The following is an 11,997-nucleotide window of genomic DNA, read 5'->3' as shown; positions in this document are numbered from 1 at the left end:
GATTCTCTCCCCAATATTTTTCATCATCACGTATATACTAGTACATCCTATGCTATCCAACCCAGATTTCTTGATGTCACCTGAACAATCAATTCATTCATTCACTCAAGAAATTAAAAAATAAAATTAGTAGTCCTAGCCAGTTTGGCTCCGTGGATAGAGCATCAGCCTGCGGACTGAAGGATCTCTGGTTCAATTCCAGTCAAGGGCACATGCCTGGGTTGCTCTTGTAGGGGGCGTGCAGAAGGCAGCCGATCAATGATTCTCTCATCATTGATGTTTCTCTCTCTACCTCTCCCTTCCTCTCTGAAATCAATAAAAATATTTTTTAAGTAAAATGATAATAAGATATCTTAGGGCTTGCTAGATTCATCTTTAACCTCTCAAAATATTTCCACTATTATTCACATACTTTACATATTCTAAATTTTAAAAAATCATTACCAGTTTGATTCTGGATATAAATGAATACTCTACAAACCAACTTTCTGATTCAAGTGAAACAATCCACTCAACTTTTTTTGTTTGTTTGTTTTGTTTTTACTTTTTGACTTTATTATGGAATTTTTCAAGCATACATAAAAATAAAGAGTACAATGAATCACTAAGTATGCATCACTCAGCTTCAATAATTAATAGCATGTTGCCATTTGTTTTATCTACTACTACTCTCATCAGACCTTTGAAATATTTTTATGTATGTAGAGCAAATCTCAAACTTCATGTCATTGCACCTGCAAATACTTTAATATGTATCTCTAATAGATAGACTTTAAAACATATCACCAAAATGCCATTATGATATCTAAAAAAAGTTACAGTAATCCCATAACATCTACTATCCAGTCAACTTTGAAATCTTTCTGATTGCCTTAAGTTTTTCTTTTGGTAGTTAATTTGTTTAAATCAGAATCCAAACAAGTTTCCACTTGTGCATTTAGGAACTATGGCACTACATTTTTCTTTTTTTCCCCCACTCAACTTTTTAAGCTCAAAGCATTCAAGTAGCAACTCATTAATGAGGTTGAGTTAACTATTCACACATATCTCCCTTTTCCAAAGAACAACCTAGGAAATTGTTAAAGCAAGCCAAAACAGAAAAATGACATTGAACTTTTGGTTTTCTAAGGATTGAAACCAAAAGGATAAGTCATATTCTTAAAATCTAAATGTCTAATGGTCATTTGGATATGGCTGATTTGAAGAGGGCAAGGACAATAGCTAGACTGATGGATGAATTTATTACGTTGTAGACAGAAGGACTTTCAAAAATGTTCAAACATTTTAGTAGCTGAGGACATTAAGATCAACTTAAACTCTAATTTGTACAATTGATAAACTTCAGTTTTAAAATATTTTAGAATGTCTATTAAGCATTTTTCAAAATTATTCTGCAACAGAATCTGGAGCTTTTGTCACCTCCCCCCTCCCAAAGCCCAACCTTTAAAATTTTTTATTTATCACATGATTTTTTTTTATTTTTATTTTTTTAGGGAGAGAGAGAGAGCGAGAGAGAAAGGGAGAATGACAGACACACAGAGAAAGAGAGACATCACTTTGTTGTTCCACTTATATATGCATTCATTGGTTGCTTCTTGTATGTGCCCTGACAGGGAATTGAACCTGCAACCTTGGCATATCTGGACAATGCTCTAACCAACTGAGCTACCTGGCCAGGGCTCCAAAGCCCCACCTTTTAAACACAAAACATGAAGGTAGCCAACTAATCCCTAGGACACAGGATAGAACTGGTATTCATGTGCAATGCTACATTTCTTTAAAAAAACAAAACCCCGAAGCAACTACGGCTAAATGTTAATATCTGACAAACTGGATTCTTTTCTATTGGTGTGAAATATTTCATGTCTTTACATGAGAGGAAAAATGCTCATGTAGTCCAAAATCACTGGAGAACTCAATAACTGAAAGAATTTTCTGTACTGTTTCTTAATTATCCAAGTTCCCTACTTGCCCATGAGCACCTAGGCCAGAGCTAGGGGAAACCAAGTGATTCTGGAGTAAGGGCAGGTCCAAGTTCAAGTTAGAGTTAGAATCCCAAACACTGAATGCCATAACAGACATTCAATTAATACTTATTTGATTAATTATTTGCTTGTTTAATAGGAGTAAAAGCTCAGCTCCTTGAGAAAGCTGGCATATGTCACCTTCTATTCACCACTGACATGGCAGTGCTGGCTCAAACTCGGGAGACCTTTGTGTGACTTTAGTAGTGACAACAGTTTATTAGTAATATGGGACCAATCATACTCTCAAGAGTCCCTGCTTGGGGCTGGTGGACCCAGGGTTATGGGTACTTTGTATAGCCTCAGTGTGAAGCAATGTTAATAAATCCAAGACTAGAAAGAACAACTGAATCGAAGGACAAGAAAGAGCAGAGCTATCCCCAAAGAAACTGATTTCCAAGCTGCTCCCTCATTTTGCCAGCATTTCAGTGGCTGCAGAGGTGACTAGAGGGTGTTGATTTGGTTGGTGGAGAGTCCACCAACAAGCAAGGGAATGCATGGTAGTCCCAGTTCAGCTCTTGATTTCTGCTCTCTCCTTCAGTTCCATGCAGCAGCATTTATTAAGCACTAACCTTTACTGAGCACCAACAGTAAGACACCACTCTGCCTTCTCCCCTCCCCCCTCAGTGTGTTCTCTCTCTCTCTCTCTCTCCTCACACACACACACACACACACACACACACACACACACCCTGCTCCCCTCCCCCTTTCCAGGAGCCAGCTGCTCAGCTCATTCCCAGTGTCCTTGACTCATGCCTCCTTCTCTCTCTCCAACACCACTGCCCATGAAACTGCCTCAAACAGGCCGGTCCAGGCTTGTGGCCCTCCTCTTTCTCATATGCATGTTGGCCCATGTTCTCCTGAGAAGTCTCCGAGTGTCCACCCACTCACCCAAATCCTTCCAATCCTTTCCCCCTGGAAACCTTCCCTGGACCCATCAGCTCCTCAGCTTCCTGAAGAGTCTGTGGCACAGAAAACCTCTCCCGTCACGGGGAGTTTCCACCTAAACCTCTCTGTAGGGTGGGTTACCTCACTCCCTTCACCAGACCGAGATCCTTCCCGCTGAAACCCTAGCCTGCGCTGCTCTGGGACAGCACCAAGGGCCTGGGGCACCCGCGTACCCATCTCCGGGTGACTCTGCTATTGTGAGGCATGAATAGCTGAGAAGGGAGTCTGGAAATTCAAGGAAATGGGGCAGAGCAGAGGAACCAGGACATGTGTGACTTAGGAATACAAGCACATTAAACATGTAGAATTTCCCTTGGCTTTGTCTCAACCCAGAGCCTTAATGCGTGCAGGAGGATTTTAGTGACAAGGACACAGGTAATATATTCACTGAAGCTTCAGGGGGTCGGGGAGGGGGGAATGTAATTCAAATTCATCCTCTCTGGAGAGAGAGATCAGAGTCACGGGAAGCAAAATTGTGAGTGTGTGAGGTATGTGTGTGTGTGTGTGAGGCGTGTGTGTGAGCATGTGTGTGACTATTATTTGCGGGAGTGGTTCCTACTTGGCCATGGCTTTCCTGTGCCCTCACTGGGCACCCACAGTCTGGTTAGAACCAGAACTCGCACTGAGAATGGGAAGGTCCTCAGTGACCCTGAAGGCAGAGCTGGAGAGGAGTAAGAGAGCAAGAAGCCCACGCCCCATGGCACCAGTAGAGAAGTGAGGCCTGGAGATGGCGCAGAGCTTGGACCAGGCTATGGCTGAGCAAGAGCCGCAACTCAAGCCCTGCTCCTGACCTGTGGTGAGGTGGGGCACCAGTGCCCGGGGAGCCTACTTTGTTACCTATAAATCACCGCCGGTGAGAGAGCAGCCGCAACCAGGCTCGCCCTCTCGTTAAGTTGTCATCCGAGACTTGGCTGCACATAGTGTCTTTCCAAGCCTTGACGCTGGGACTGGCAGCAGACTTTCTCCTCACAGCCAGAGAGGGTGGGGAGGGTTTAAGTAAGTGTGATGTATGAACAGGTGGGAGAGAGGGCACCCAGAGGAGGGGCCGATGAGGTGCGCCAAAGAGAAGCCAAGGTGAGCCAAGGAGTCAGCCATGGACGTGTGACTGCCAAGGCTCCTGGCCAAGTTTAACAAAGCGTTTCTCCTCGCAGCAGGGGAGGAAAGCCAGACCAGGCAGGTTCTGGGAGGCACCTCAGAAAATCCAGCTTCCTGAGCCCTTTGGTTTACATTCCCTTAGCATAGAGCAAAGCTGGTGTTAGGATGAGCCCCAGAGGCAGACAGGTTCCCTAGGTAATTCCAGTCTTACTGAAGGAGGCCACCATAACTGCACCCTGGAACCAAAGCTGGGCCCAACCTCAGGACATGGTCGTTCCTGTGAGATTGCTGATCAACCATTGGTCTGAACCTGTCTAAGACCAAGACATCTTGTGCCTCAGCCAGCCTAATCCTGAAAAATGCTTTCATCTTACCCCTCCCTGGATTAGATCACTCTCCTGGGTCCACATCGCCTCCTGCTTCATGTCTAAACTGTTCTTCCCCATACGAGGCACCCCAATCCAGCCCTGCCTCACTCCCATCCTTAGACCCCTCTCCTCATGCACACTCCTGAATTCAGACCCCTCTCCTCGTGCACGCTCCTGAATTCATCAGAACTGCCTCCTCACTCTTCCCTGCACCCTCTGCGCTCAGTCCTAACTCTGTTGCCTTTTTTCCCTTCTTCTTCCCCAGGAAATCCTGTCTTCTCCCTCTGCCTGAAAATAAATATCCTACCCACAAGGTGTGGCTCGGGCTCACTTTCTTCCATGAATTCTTCGTTACCAATCCACACTGATCTCTCAAAATGTCATTGTAACAGCCCAGTGCACATCAGGGATTGAGCAGCGTGTGCTCTGTAGAAAGCCCAGGCTTATGCTCGGGCAGCAAAATCAAGATTCAATGCGCCGACTCCGGAATCGGCTGGCCCTGGGTTTACACTGGGCCACCACTAGCGCATAGGCACACTTGCGTCCTTTAGAAAGAGGTGTTCCCAGCCTGCACAGCTGTCCACAGCAGCCCTGGTGCAAATCTCTCCTCTGAGGCCCACCAGCTGCATGATCTGAGGCAAGTCCTTCTCTTCTATTATTTCAGTTCCTCTTCTGCAGAATGGAGACAATAGTGCCTCCCCCACTGGGTTGTTCTAAAAGTTAAGAAGCATAATGTAAAGTGCTCAGCATTAGAACCCATTGGGTGCTCACTAACTATTAGCTAATGCGGTCATTAGTCTTCTCTATTTCTTTGATGAACTATCTCCAGAAGAGGAAGGGGCATCAGTAATTTCTTAAGAGAGCAGCAGACTCGCCTACTTCCTTCTCTTCCTTTTCCTTTGCCATTATATCACCACATCTTTTAATTGGCAATTTCAAAGACTTCAGAACCAAAAATAATACAGCTTTGTGAAAAAGTATATCTGGGGACTGAGAGTAATCATATTTAGCCTAAAGCAATTCAGCCTCGGGTATACAGTAAAGAGAGAGAACAAATTAACCTCTAAATGGGAGGAGAGTGAGAAAGTTTTCCCTAAAAAAAAGTTTTCCCAGCATTTGAGAGTGGGATGGTATCAGAACCAATGAAATGGATGAAGAAAACAAGGCACTATAGGGTTGACTTGGGTGTTTCTTAGTGATTAACTGAATTGGCTTTGGAGTCTGATGCCCTAAGGTTTGATCTTCAATCTATCCCTAACTTGCTGTGTGAATTAGACAAGTTATTTAGCCTCTCTGTGTTGTAATTTCCTATCTAAAGATAGTAGATGAGTGAAATCATATAAGGGATATGGCATGGTAAGTGTCCCCATATTTGGTGGCATGCAATGAGAAAAGCTATGCCCAGTAAATGTTGATGGGATTAATAAAAGGAAGTTAGGAAGTTAAGAGATTGGTTAGGGCCCTAGCCCATTTGGCACAGTGGATAGAGCATCAGCCTGTGGACTGAAGGGTCCCGGGTTTGATTCCAATCAAGGGGACATGCCCGAGTTGTGGGCTTGATCCCTGGTTGGGGGCGTGCAGGAGGCAGCCAATCAATGAATGATTCTCTCTCAGCATTGATGTTTCTATCGCTCTCTCCCTCTCCTTTCTGCTCTGAAATAAATAAAAATATTTTTTAAAAAAAGAGAGATTGGTTAGGCAAGAAGGCAGGACACTAAGAAGAAAGGGAAGCAGGAAGGTAAGTGAGATGTCCCATGGAACACTACAATATACAACATAAATTCAGTAAGATGGCTCTTACTAGCCAGGTGTGGGGCCATAGATGACCATCTCTCCCCAAAGGAATCAGGGTCAGGGTCCAGGACAACTGGGTTCAGGTTGAGGAATAAGCAGGAAATATAGGGATAGTTTCATTTATCACAGTAAATATCTTATGCCTTGTCAAGAATCTGACACATTTCACATGTGCATTAATTTTTGATGAAGGCATATACAAGCATTCAGTTAGTATTTAATTTAGCCTGGTAAATTATTTAACCAGAACAGAACTCATGATTCCTGCTGTATTTATTTTGCGTTTTATATTAAAAATAATTTACACAAAAGTAGAAAAGCTTAATAAGCCCTAGGGTAGCCATCGCCCAGATTCAACAATAATCAAGTCATAGCCAAGCTTATGTCATGTATATCCCACCCACTCCCTGCTGACACCAAACTATTTTGAAGCAAATCCAAAAAAAATCTATATCATTTCATGATGAGGATACTTCAAACAGAAAAAAAAAGGGGGGGGGAGAAGAGACACATGCATTTTACATAAATTTTATTTACCCTAAAACAAGGGATGGGACATGGCAGAAAGGAAAGCAAGACACCCAGTTCCTAGGATGGACAGAAAGCGACTGATTCTACTCCATTTTCATTGCTTTTCCACTTTACCTTTACACAGTCTATTCTTTATCATTGCTGTTGAATCTGTTGCCCTGTAATTTCAGCTTTAATGTTCTCACTTGGGTTTGCCTTATCAACTCCTATGGAATCGGAAACACCTGACAAGCAAGACACATCTTATTACATTTAATGCTGTGTATTGTAGTGCTCCGTGGGACATCTGGCTTACCTTCCTATCTCCCTTCCTTCTTCATGCCCTGCCTTCCTCCCTAGCCAATTTCTTGACTTCCTAATAACTTCCTTTTATCAATCCCATCAACATTTACTGGCCCAGCTCCTAGCATTTAAGTAGACAAACTAAAAATGAAACAGATACTTTGCAGGCCCGAAGGGAATGGCACGAAATATTTAAAATGATGAAGAGCAAGGACCTACGACCAAGATTACTCTACCAAGCAAAGCTATCATTTAGAATCAAAAGACATGTAAAGAGCTTCACAGACAGGAAAAAGCTAAAGGAGTTCATCACCACCAAATCAGTATTACATGAAATGTTAAAGGGTTTTATTTAAGAAAAACAAGGAAAGAAAAAGATCAAAAACATGAACAATAAAATGGCAATAAAACGTATCTACCAACAATTGAATCTAAAAAATAAAAACATAAAATAAACAAGCAAGCAGATCAGAAACAGACTCATAGTTACAGAGAACATTTTGACGGTTGCCAGATGGGAGGGAGTTTGGGTGGATGGGTGAAAAGGTAAAGGGATTAAGAAGTACAAGTTATCCTGGCTGGTTTGGCTCAGTGGACAGAGCATCGGCCTGTGGACTGAAGGGTCCCAGGTTCGATTCCAGTTAAGGGCATATGCTTGGATTACAGGCTCGATCCCCAGTAGGGGGCGTGCAGGAGGCAGCCAATCAATGATTCTCTCTCATCATTGATGAAATCAATAAAAATATAATTTTTTAAAAAGTACAAATTGGTTATTACAGAATAGTCATGGGGATGTAAAGTACAGCATAGGGAATATAGTCAATAATATTCATTTTTTAATATATATTTTATTGATTTCAGAGAGGAAGGGAGAGTGAGAGAAACATCAGTGATGAGAGGGAGTCATTGATTGGCTGCCTCCTGCACGCCCCCTACTGGGGACCAAGCCCGCAACCTGGGCATGTGTCCTGACCGGGAATCGAACCATGACTTCCTGGTTCATAGGTGACACTCAACCACTGAGTCACACCAGCTGGACAGTAATATGCTAATAACTATGTATGGTGTCAGATGGGTATGAAATTTATCAGGATGACCACTTAGTAAGTTATGTAATGTCTAGTCACTGGGGTATGCACTAATATAATATTGTATGTCAACTGTAATTGAAAAATAAAAAATGATTTTAAAAAATGAGGTGAAAACACTTAGCAGACACTGGAGGCTAAGAGGTGGCAAGAACATGGTGAGTACAGCTGATCCTTGAAGAGTAAGAATGAACTCGCCACTGAAGGAGGAGGTGGGAAGTAGTTGAGGCTGCAACAAATGCATTCTAGGCCAAGGAAGCAGCCTGGCAAGCATCTGGGATGGAAATTTGGGGCCTAGTTGAGGAACTGCAAAATGTACCATGTGGCTGGACCAAGAAATGTGATGGATAAAGGAGAAGGGGGCGGTAATAAAGATTGAAAATACAGAATTAAGCATAGTCCAGATCTTGGAAGACAGTACAGATTGAACTGAGGGGGTGAGGGGGCCCAGTTGGAGTAGAGCTGGTGGGAGGAGGAATCCTGTAGACAGATGATGCCTCTCCAAGCACCGACATTCATGGCAGCACTTCCAAGTTCTACAGCGTCTCCTATGAGAACATATCCTCCAAAATCTACCATTTTCTTCTATAGTTTACTAAGGACTGGTGCCTCCACCAAAGATTGTTCCTTGATATAGGAATATGTCAGATTAGCAGTATTATCCAAGGCACGCACATTTATTTAGTTTGCAAACATTTGTTTTCCCAGAAAATGTTCTCAAAACAGAAACTAGGCCAGACCTTATTAATTTTATATATTTGTTTCACTTGATGCGACAAAACAAATGCTAATGGGAATGGAAGGATGGTAATGCAGATAAATCATTTTTATTCGGGTTATTGTTTTCACTAGGTTGACTGTAGCAGCAATGCACCTGTGCCTGGGGAAATACATTTGGAAATGTTCACTTCATGGCACAAGAGCTGCTTAATCATGTAGCTGAGACTTTGAGCTAGATTTGCATATCTCAAAATGAAACCCAGAGTTGCCAGTTGGCGGCTGAGTTGGAGTGGTGCAGATAAACATGGCCATGGCATTATCTCCTCTAGCTATCACTGCTGCCCCAATTTGTTTGGCAGTTGAAAATTTTACACTTTGCACTTGACTGGTTTCAGAGCCCCAGGGCTGGAGGGAGGATGTTTTTTTAAGTTCCAGGGGTCATGAATTTGAATTGCAATAAAGTATGCAACAGAGCTTTGGAGTGAGAAGTGTGATTAAATGACCTCTAATGTTCCTCGCATTTGCATAATACTCTGGTCCTTGGGCCACAGCTATCTGGAGCTCCTAAATGTCTAACTTCTTTTCTAAAATAAAAGTTATCCAGACTTCAGGGAGATGACTTGGTGACCAGTTTAGATGATGTTGGGAAGAGTTTGACAAGATCGAGATCTAGTTTCATACTGAGGAGATTTAGATTTGGATTTCATCAAGAATCTTATTCCAGGACAGATCAGTTCCCCTGCATCAAGTCGTGACCTTGTTTTCACCCATAAGCTCTCTCCATTTGAGTCAGGGGCTCACTCACCTGTTTTTCTCATTTGTAGTCCGTGGTTTTCCATAAATAATGTATTTATTTATTTTTTTAATTGGTTTTGTTAATCCTCACCTGAGGATATTTTTCCATTGATTTTTTTTTTTTTTTTTTTTGAGAGAGAGAGTGGAAGGGAGGGGGAGAGACAGAGAGAGAAACATCAATGTGAGAGAGACATATCAATTGGTTGCCTCCTGCATGTGCCCAACCAAGTCTGCAACCGATGTATGTGCCCTTGATCAGAATTGAACCTGGGACCCTTCAGTCCATGGGGCTGATGCTCTATCCACTGAGCCAAACTGGCTAGGTTATTTCAGAGAGAGGAAGAGAGAGAGATAGAAGCATCAATGATGAATTATCCATTGGCTGCCTCCTGCACACCTTCTACTGGGGATCGAGCCTGAAACCCATGCAAGTGCCCTGACCAGGAATCCTGACCTCCTGGTTCATGGGTCGATGCTCAACCACCTAGCCACACCAGTCAAGCTGTAGTCCATGGTTTTCTATGACTTGATTGTACTGTCTTGCTCGGCTGCCATCCATCCACCTCTCACCTTCATCTATTAGCTCAATTATGCCTCCAACTCCAGGGATAGATCTGATCTTAGAGAAGATAGGCTGTTTCTTGGATACTTACAGCTGATAATCCTTGTTTTTAATCCCCCGACTCACAGACCATCACTAGTGGGTCTATTTCCAATCATTCAGAGGCTGCTAGCTTTCTTCATAACAACATCCTACTCTGTGGACGTTGGCTGATCTCCCACACTACCCCTTCTTGGAGCTACCACTGAATTTTAAACCATAAGGCCTTGAAAATTGTCCTTGTGACCTACAACTTCTAGATCCCTGGGACCCATACCCTCTGGAACCCCACCATCATACATCTCCCAGCTGGGCTCTCATATGGACCTTCAGTCTCTATCTTGACTTGACAGCTCACCTGGACTCGTACTCCCACAGTTCCAGAGTCTGTCCCAGCCCCTGCCAGACCTGAAGCCTCACCTATGACTCTGGACTTGGTTCCCGGCCAAGGAGAAAGTGAAAGTGAAATGTCTGGCTATGCCAAAGCCTTGCCTCAGTTATCAGCACCGCATTATCACTAGTTGATTTTCTTCCTTATATGTCCGGACACTGGTCTCTGACCCAAAGTTTGACCTGACCTTGGTAACAGTGTCTGTCTTACACTTCTTGCTTCCCTGGAATTCTCAGGGCCTCTTGAGCCACTGGGATATTACCTTACTCTGATGGTTGGCTCGGATGTACTCAGACCTTTCTAGCCGTAACCAACAGTAGGTGGGGGCCCAGGACTTCTGACCCCAACCCAGTGTCCTTTCTAGAATGCCACAATGTTATGATCTACCTCAGAGTCCTCTAGACTCACCTCTGTAGAAAAGTACTATTCTATGAGACAATAGAAATTTGTAAAGGGGGGGGGGGGAGACAAATGTACTACTCTTTGTAATATTTTAAGCAATAAAAAAATTTTTAAAAAATGAAAAAAAATTTTTTTAAGTACATATATACATATATATGTTTATTTCATGATCATGTGAATTTGGGAAGCTTCATTATAGGACTTTCAGAGTCCTTTAATATGCTACTGATGAGCATTATAATACTAAAGGGATGGTGGGAAAGGGGCAGAGTATATAGTTTTTTAAAAATGTGTTGGCCTACAGAAGTTTTTCTGTGAAATAGTCTACATGTCACTAGAAGTTCCCTGGAACACCACGTGGGAAATACTGAGTGATTTAAGCTCTTTTCTTTGATGTTGACCTGGAACCAGCTGAACGAATTTCCCTCTAATTAGAACCTACATAGAGCAGGAGCATCAAGACTTGTCTTGATTCTATATCACAATGAAATAGAATCCTTATCGTACACCATACACAACAATCAACTCTAAATGGATCAAAGGTTTAACCATAAAACCAGAAACTATAAAACTCCTGGAAGAAAACATAGAGGGAAAGCTTCTTGACTTTGGTCTTGGCAATCATCTTATGGATATGACACCAAAAGCACAGACAACAAAGCAAAAATAGATAAGTGGTATCCACCAAACTGAAAAGCTTCTACACCACAAAGAAAGTAATCAACAGAGTGAATGGAATGGGAGAAAATACTTGAAAAATCATATATCTCATAAGGGGTTAATTTCCAAGATATATAAGGAACCCCTACAACTCAGTAGCAAAAACAAAACAAAGAAATGAATAACCCAACTTAAAAATGGGCTAAAAGGTTGCATAGACATTTCAGAAAACATACAAATGGCCAACAGATATATAAAAAGATGTTAAACATCACTAATCTTCAAAGAAATGCAAATC

The sequence above is a fragment of the Myotis brandtii genome, unplaced genomic scaffold, assembly GCF_000412655.1.
Source record: "Myotis brandtii unplaced genomic scaffold, ASM41265v1 scaffold143, whole genome shotgun sequence".
Classification (NCBI taxonomy): Eukaryota; Metazoa; Chordata; class Mammalia; order Chiroptera; family Vespertilionidae; genus Myotis; species Myotis brandtii.
Note: the sequence above shows the minus strand (reverse complement) of the source record.